This window comes from Salmo salar, chromosome ssa01 (assembly GCF_905237065.1).
Source record: "Salmo salar chromosome ssa01, Ssal_v3.1, whole genome shotgun sequence".
Taxonomy (NCBI): Eukaryota; Metazoa; Chordata; class Actinopteri; order Salmoniformes; family Salmonidae; genus Salmo; species Salmo salar.
The window spans coordinates 148323407-148331675 of NC_059442.1; the positions used below are offsets into that span (position 1 = coordinate 148323407).

The window sequence follows — 8269 nt, forward strand, 5'->3', positions numbered from 1 at the left end:
CTGTGGTTGTCAGGCCGGTTGGACGTACTCCCAAATTTTCTAAAATGACGTTATGGTAGAGAAATTAACAACAGCTCTGGTGGACATTCCTGCAGTCAGCATGCCAATTTCACGCTCCCTCAAAACTTGAGACATCTGTGACAAAACTGCATATTTTCGAGTGGCCTTTTATTGTCCCCAGCACACGGTGCACCTATGTAATGATCATGCTGTTTAATCAGCTTCTTGATAGGCCACACCTGTCAACAAGAAATGCTCACTAACAGGGATGTAAACAAATGTGTGTACAACATTTGAGAGAAATATGTTTTTTGTGCGTATGGAACATTTCTGGGATTTTTTATTTAATCTCATGAAACATGGGACCAACACTTTACATGTTGCGTTTATATTTTTGTTCAGTATATGTCAATGTATGGTATATAACAAGCATTTGATTGTTGCTTTTTTGGAACAGGTCTTATTTTAAAGATATTTTGGTATGTTATATAGATTAAGTTGCTTTTCCATCTGTGTAAATTAATACAGTAGGAAATTTCCATGTAAAAGGACCCATGAGCACCAACATGTGAAATTCATAGGAGCATGTCAAATTTGGTGTCAAATGAAAGTTAAGAGTCTATATTCTTTTGAATTTGAGGCGTATATAAACTTTTTTAAACCATTTTCCATCCTACAAATTATGAATAAGCAAAGGCTTTGATTTGTGGTCAAACAGATGGAAAAGGGGTCTTAAAAAATATCTACCAGAAAAAGTCTTAAAAGGAATTAGAAATACATCATTTTAGAAATACATCAAATCACAATAATGCTGAAGTAAAGACCCCTGCCAACTAATATCAACACATGTTTAGTTTTGGAGAAATGTTTCTGAGTTCTGTAAGTTTAAGAAATATTGCCCTGTGCCTTAAAATTTGGTCACCAAAAACCCACCAAATCGGCAATGGAATTTATGAAAATTGGTAATGGAATTTCGACAATTGAATTGGCTACAATGGGAAATCATAGTAGTCATAAAACACAGTTGGGTTCACAAGTTTGGACAGAACAGTAGAGTACCGTACAGCACAGTAGAGTACAGTACGGTAAATTAGAGTATAGTACAGCACAGTAGAGTACAGTAAGGTAAATTAGAGTATAGTATAGTACAGTACAGCACAGTAGAGTACAGTACAGCACAGTAGAGTACAGTAAGGTAAATTAGAGTATAGTATAGTATAGTACAGCACAGTAGAGTACAGCACAGTAGAGTACAGTGAGATAAATTAGAGTATAGTATAGTACAGTACAGAACAGTAGAGTACAGTACAGTACAGTAAGGTAAATTAGAGTATAGTACAGTACAGAACAGTAGAGTACAGTACAGCACAGTAGAGTACAGTAAGGTAAATTAGAGTATAGTTTAGTACAGTACAGAACAGTAGAGTACAGTACAGCACAGTAGAGTAGAGTACAGTATGGTAAATTAGAGTATAGTATAGTACAGTACAGCACAGTACAGCACAATAGAGTACAGTACAGCACAGTAGAGTACAGTAAGGTAAATTAGAGTATAGTATAGTACAGTACAGCACAGTACAGCACAATAGAGTACAGTAAATAAAAGTATACTATAGTACAATACAGTACTATACAGTAGAGTAGAGTAGATTTCAGTACAGTAAAGAAAAGTCTAGTATAGTTCAGTACTGTACTGTACTGTACTGTACTGTACAGTAGAGTAGAGTTCAGTACGTACACAGTAGAGCACGCTACAGTGGAGTACACTATAATCTACTGCATTATACTGTACTGTACTGAACTCTACTGTGCTGAAATTTACTGTACTGTACTGTAATGTACTCTACTGAGTTCTACTGTGCTGTACTTTGATGTCCAAACTTGTGAAACGTAGACGATGATTGGTTCAGATTTGGTCCTGTCCAGACCAACCAGGGAGATTTTACCAAAATTCTGTTACCAAACTTTGCATCTGCACAGTTCTTCTAGTAAATGTGTTTTTGTAAAATGTTCTGTGTAAATTGTTAAACATTGTCCTTGTGGATAGAGCTGTACTGCACTGTTGATTAAGGGCTTGTAAGTAAGCATTTCACGGTAAGGTCTACACTTGTATTCGGCGCATGTGATAAATAAAGTTTAATTTGATTTTTAGATTTTGTATGGTTTGTTAAACTTTGAAATCAATGGTTTTTGTTTGGCATACATTAAAGTGAAACATTATGTTACCGTGGAATTGTCCAGTCACAAACATTGTTGTTACGTTCCTTTAGAAATTGCTTTTTAATGCCCTTGGTTATTACACAAAAACAGTCTCTATTTCTCAATACAAAAACAGCACAACTCACATGTAAATACAATGTTGTTACCAGTTTTATTACAGTGTTAGTACATACTGTACTCTACTGTGCTGTACTGTACTGTAATTGTTTGTAGGTTAATGTTAAACTTTTTATGTCTACTCTATATATTTTACACATTAACTAAATGCACAGCTCAGAATTGACATTGGCTATGGCAAACCAGAACAATACCAATAGACGTCTGATTGTATTTGTACTGTCACAATGCTCTGAACTGTATAATCCATGATGATGAGATTTTATGGCGATAAACTTGGTGACACTGTCGCTTCTACCACAGTTCACATGGCCCCCTCACATTAACAACGGCCAGTCATAGAGGCTTTGCCTAAATGTAAATGTCCGTTATAGCCAGGAGAGGTGCTGGAGATAATGCAGCAGAAAGATGAACAGGTTTATATGTTGAAGGAGGGAAGGAGAAGGAGGTTTCAGTTGTTGAAGGAAACCATGCTTAAGGAAAACGTTTCTCTTTCTCCCCTTTTGGGGTTTTTGTTTAAATAGGCGTTGGTGGGTGACGCATTTCACAAGTTCCTCTCATGTCACTGGGCATTGTGGGATTGGCCGTGTGAGAATTCTCAGCTTGCTCACAAAAGTCAAATAATCGGTGAATAGAGAGGAGGGAGAAAATGAAAAGCTGGGGAGCTCCCTAAGAGCTTATTTAATACACTGAGGTTAGTCATTATTAAAACACTGGCCAGTTGAATGATTTAAGGGGCCCACTCCACCGGCAGAGTGAATTCTTAAAAGGTAGTTTAAACATTTACAGGCAGCACCAGAAAAAGGAGCCTTCTGTCACGTGCCTGAAAGTTTAATTCACTCTTCAAGATATAATCCCCCATGTGTGGAGCCCTGGCCCTGGCTTTCAACAGACCAATAGGACCTATTCTCTCTGGGTCGGCCTGGCCTATTGTGTACTTTAAGAGTTCATCTGCATGTGTGTCCCATCCCTTTGGTAAACTAAGGCATTGGGCCATACAGCAATTCGCTTCCAACTGTTTTGAGCGTCATATTCTCCTGTTTAGACGACCTCTTCCGAAGCACTGATTCTATACATTCCAGAACATTCCATGGAACATTCCTTCCTGTCAACATTCTAATGTTGTATTCAGTGAACCAAGCTCAGTCTGATTGCATTGAAGATGTGAACGTTCTGTTGGTCATTGTGGTATTGTGGAATTTAAAGGGCTGTCAACTAATTTCACATGTTGCTACTACTCTAGTTTTAACAAATTGCCTATGATAATATCAACCTTTTGGTTCTTTTTAGCTCAGTTGGTGGAGCATGGCACTTGTAACGCCAGGCTAGTGGGTTCGATTCCCAGGACCACCCATAGGTAAAATGCATGCACGTATGTCTGTATTCGCTTTGGATAAACGTATCTGCTAAATGGCATATATAATGATATAATTGTTATTTTTAATGTTGCAGCAACTTCTATAATACATTTAATTAAAACCTGCGATTGGCTACAGTCTCACAAATGTATAACGCTGCTGGCAATAGCTATTCCTGGCTGGCTTCAGTTACTAACTCACATATTCAGACTGAACCTTGAACTTTTGAACTGGAGCAGAGGTGATGAATCTGAGTAATGGTATCACTTAAACCAAGACGCACTTGCATTGAATTGTTCTTTACGGTACAGTAAAGTAGATAACTAATTCCATGGTGTGACTTGTCTGACAAGTACATGCATGTACAATATAACAACACCAGACAATATTTCTTCAAATAATCATATTTTTCCTTCAGGGCTGTTGGATGTTACATTTTGAATTTCCTGATGATTTTTTTACTTACTTTGTTGAGTTTGAATGACATTAAGTAACAACACTTAAACTACCGTAAATTCCGGACTATAAGCCGCAACTTTTTTCCCAGGCTTTGAACCTCGCGGCTTAAACAATGAAGTGGCTAATAAATGGATTTTTCCCGCTTTCAATTTTTTTTTTTTTTTTTAAACACATTCTGTGACGTGCTCAGTTTTTTTGGCGGCATGAAGCTTTCATTAGACCAATGAAATTGCCAGACGGGTTAAGGTCAAACAACTTTTTTGTTTACTGTTTAGATTAAATCGAGCGCTCTCAAACTTCCCATCATTCTGATTACGGTAGTCATTTTGTCACCCTCATCATGGCAAAGACACGGAGAAATGCATATGATGCAGCTTTCAAGTTGAAGGCGATTGATCTGGCTGTTGGAAAAGGAAATAGAGCTGCTGCACGGGAGCTTGGTCTTAATGAGTCGATGATAAGACGTTGGAAACAGCAGTGTGAGGAATTGACTCAGTGCAAAAAGACAACTAAAGCGTACTGTCACGAGCAGATAGAACAATTGAAGGATGAGTCAAGCGCAGGAGACTGAGGTCCGTTGGAACAAACGTGATTTAATAAATCCAAGGGCAAAATCCATATAAGGCTGGGAGCACAACAGTCAAAAGACTAGAGGGAAGCTCCACTCGAAAAGACAGACGGGGCGCAGCCCGGCAACCCTAATGCCTAGACAATAAGTAGTAAAACAACTACGTATAAACAATACAACCCCTACCACACATAACAATGAACAATCCCGCACGAATCCTAACTAAACGCAGACAAACTAAATACCCCCCCACTAATGACAAACACGAAACAGGTGCAATCAAAAAGCAGACATAACTAACAGACTCTGAAACATAGATCGGTGGCAGCTAGTAGGCCGGCGACGACGACCGCCGAGCACTGCCCGACCGAGGAGAGGCACCACCTTCTGTGGACGTTGTGACAGTACCCCTCCCCTGACGCGCGGGTCCCGCAGCGCGCCGACGCCGGCCTCGGGGACGACCCAGAGGGCGAGGTGCTGGGCGATCCGGGCGGAGGCTGTGGAAACTCCGCAACATGGCTGGATCCAGAATGTCCCTCGCCGGGACCCAGCACCTCTCCTCCGGACCGTACCCCTCCCAGTCCACGAGGTACTGCAGGCCCCCTACCCGACGTCGGGAGTCCAAGATGGCCCGGACTGTGTACGCCGGGGCCCCCCCGATGTCCAGGGGGGGCCGGGGGACCTCCCGCACCTCAGCGTCCTGCAGCGGACCAGCTACCACCGGCCTGAGGAGAGACACATGAAACGAGGGGTTAATGCGGTAATATGTAGGAAGTTGTAACCTATAACACACCTCGTTTATTCTCCTCAGGACTTTGAATGGCACCACAAATCGCGGACCCAGCTTCCGGCAGGGCAGGCGGAGGGGCAGGTTCCGGGTCGAGAGCCAGACTCTATCCCCTGGGTTAAACACAGGGGCCTCACTGCGGTGGCGGTCAGCGCTCTCCTTGTGTCGTTCTCCAGCCCTCTTTATACACTCCTGGACAGCATTCCAGGTCTCCCTAGAGTGCTGGACCCATTCCTTGAAAAGACATGGTTGACAATGTTGTCAGTCAAATGCTTCACAAATATGCCCCTGGGAATGTCTCACCATCTATTGGCCAAGGTGATAGAAATATCAAAAGCAGTTCAGGAACATACAGTAGTTCCACTCTATGGCTTTAGTCTTGAGCAATATCTGCAAAGAGCAACATTCTGTGAATGATATTGATTTCTGCAAGCTTCAAAAGATGGGGGAGGGGGGAGGGTCTGGGGGAGGGTCTGAGTGAAAAGCAATTGCGAAGGCCCTTTTTAACCACTTTAGTTCTAATACATAGTGCTTCATTAAAATTCAAAATAAATAAATAGCGTAGCCGCTGAGAAAAAATAAACAATGTGAAGGTGTTTGAAAAATGTGCCTGGCTTTAGTGTGGTTTAATGCATGCAATATGCATGTGCAGAAGGGCTTATAGAAGAGAGGGGAGAGTGAGGGGATGGGGCAGCTGTTTTGGTCTCTTATAAGTTAATCATATGGGGATAGTGAGGGTTAAACAAAAAAGCATCACCTGCTTCAAATCCATCCATTCAGTAATCATAAAAGGAACTGTTCCTCGATTTTGTTATGATCATAGTCCTATACAGACTGCAACCAACCAAGAGGCTGTATACGCTCAGTCTTGAAAACAAATAACAGTATGGCAAAATAAAATCCTAGGCATATAGTGTTGTTACTAACTGAAAAGTTGCTGCCCAGTTTGGAAAGTTGCTCGAAAGTCCAAATCAATAACAGACATTTCAGAGCTCATACCATTATGTCATAAATGTATCACAGAGCTTACATTTAGACTTCCACACCTTCCAGATGTCGGTAACTTAATCTATTGGTGGCCATTTTTGGGTACTAACGCTGAGATGATGATACAGTATGATGACTGGGTTGGTATGTGCCAAAAAAAAGTCATAATTACATGCTAAATACCCTCAGGTTGGAGCTTGCACCAAAACAGAGAGGTATGCAATTAATTGGGGAAACACACCTTGTCTGTAAACTCCAAATCTGCCTGTGGATACGTCTCCTCTCTCTCTCCTGTATAAAAAGACAAAGGTGAAGAACTCTTTTTTTCTGCACTGCTATTTTCCTCTCTCCAGAAATATCATTACATAAGACATATCCTCGGCCCATTTGGTGCTTTTATAGATAGTACACAAACCTGAACAAATGTAGACTTAACAGTTGGTATCAGCAGGGTTTTTATTGTGTTGTTGTCTTATCCCTCACCCTCTGTTGTCTGTCAGCACACATTTGAATAACCACATTATGTAACAGAAAGTCGTTTCCCTGCGTGCAGCTGTTGGACAGCAGCCAATGTCAGTGGCACGTCCGTTAAGAACTGAGATGTTCCCCATTTTGTCTACTGTGTCAGGCTCATTGAGCGCATACTGCCTTATGCATGGACTTTTCTACAGGCCCAAAGAATACCAGCTGGGTTTTGGTCAGGGTTTGGTTTTCTCAAACAGAAGGAAGCATGTTTATAATATAGGGTTAAAATGAATAAAAAATACGTATTTAAGGTAGAAATTTGATATTTGTGTAGTTATGACTTTTTTAACTAAAATTAAATCATTTGTCAAAATCGATACAGTAGTAGGCCTTTGACGGTCCATGGCACAGTCTACAGTCTTTACTTTTGGGGACAGGATACTGTGCTATGTAGCATCTGGTTAAATGTTACAAACTCTGACTGGAGTAGATATTATATTACATAATTAGCTTTTAGTGGCTCAGGAAACGTTAGTAGACCCATCTTAATCTAAGCTCAACAACCATCAATACCATTGAGTGGCAGTCACTAAATGCTTTACTAACCACCATCTACAGCAGACATTTCCAGCATCCTAACAGCACTGAACAGTAATAACCCTTGACCTTCATAAATTCATTTTTTCCTATTTATTTTCTGTTAAGGAACAGTTAAAGATGCTCTCTCAAATGTTTGTATAATTTCAGCCAGTAGTTTTGAAACTGGTACTCACGAGCCAAAAGTGGTCCCCGTTTTTTGTGTACTATTTCAGCAAATTGTAAACCACGTCTTCCGTTTGTTATGATATGTTACATCCTGCAAATTTGTGCATTTCCTACAATATGTTACGAATTCAACTTTTACTATATGTAATGAATGTGTTGTGCTTAAGATCCTGGAGTGCATCTTAAAGAGAACCTACAGTAGCAGAACTGGAGTTTGGTTTGAAGTTGTTGAAGAGAATATCAGATGAATATCAGATGCATTGCCAGCCCAGAGCCTGATCCACTGTTTAATCATGGTGGATGAATGTATGGATTATATGGTCTAGTCACTAGACCATATAATCCACTAGACTCTAGACTCTAGTGGTTCAAATATTATTTTCTGTCATTGTTGACAACAGAACTTCAAATCCCATCTATGCTTCACAATGGTATTGTTATAAACCTATGGAAGTCCATGTGCACTCAGAATATTTTTTTAAATATAAAAGTACAGATTTCACGCTGCAGCTGTATATGAAAACCTTCATCAGCTGTGAATCC

General features: G+C 40.4%; 1 long non-coding RNA gene across 1 annotated transcript; it reads right to left on the reverse strand.

Moving 5' to 3' along the window:
• Positions 1–5460: 5460 nt before the first annotated feature.
• Positions 5461–7144, reverse strand: LOC106567859 (uncharacterized). The gene is made up of 3 exons (XR_006758504.1): positions 6912–7144; positions 6738–6787; positions 5461–5743 (listed from the first exon to the last, which is right to left on the reverse strand). It is a non-coding gene; the product is annotated as an uncharacterized lncRNA (long non-coding RNA).
• Positions 7145–8269: the final 1125 nt, after the last annotated feature.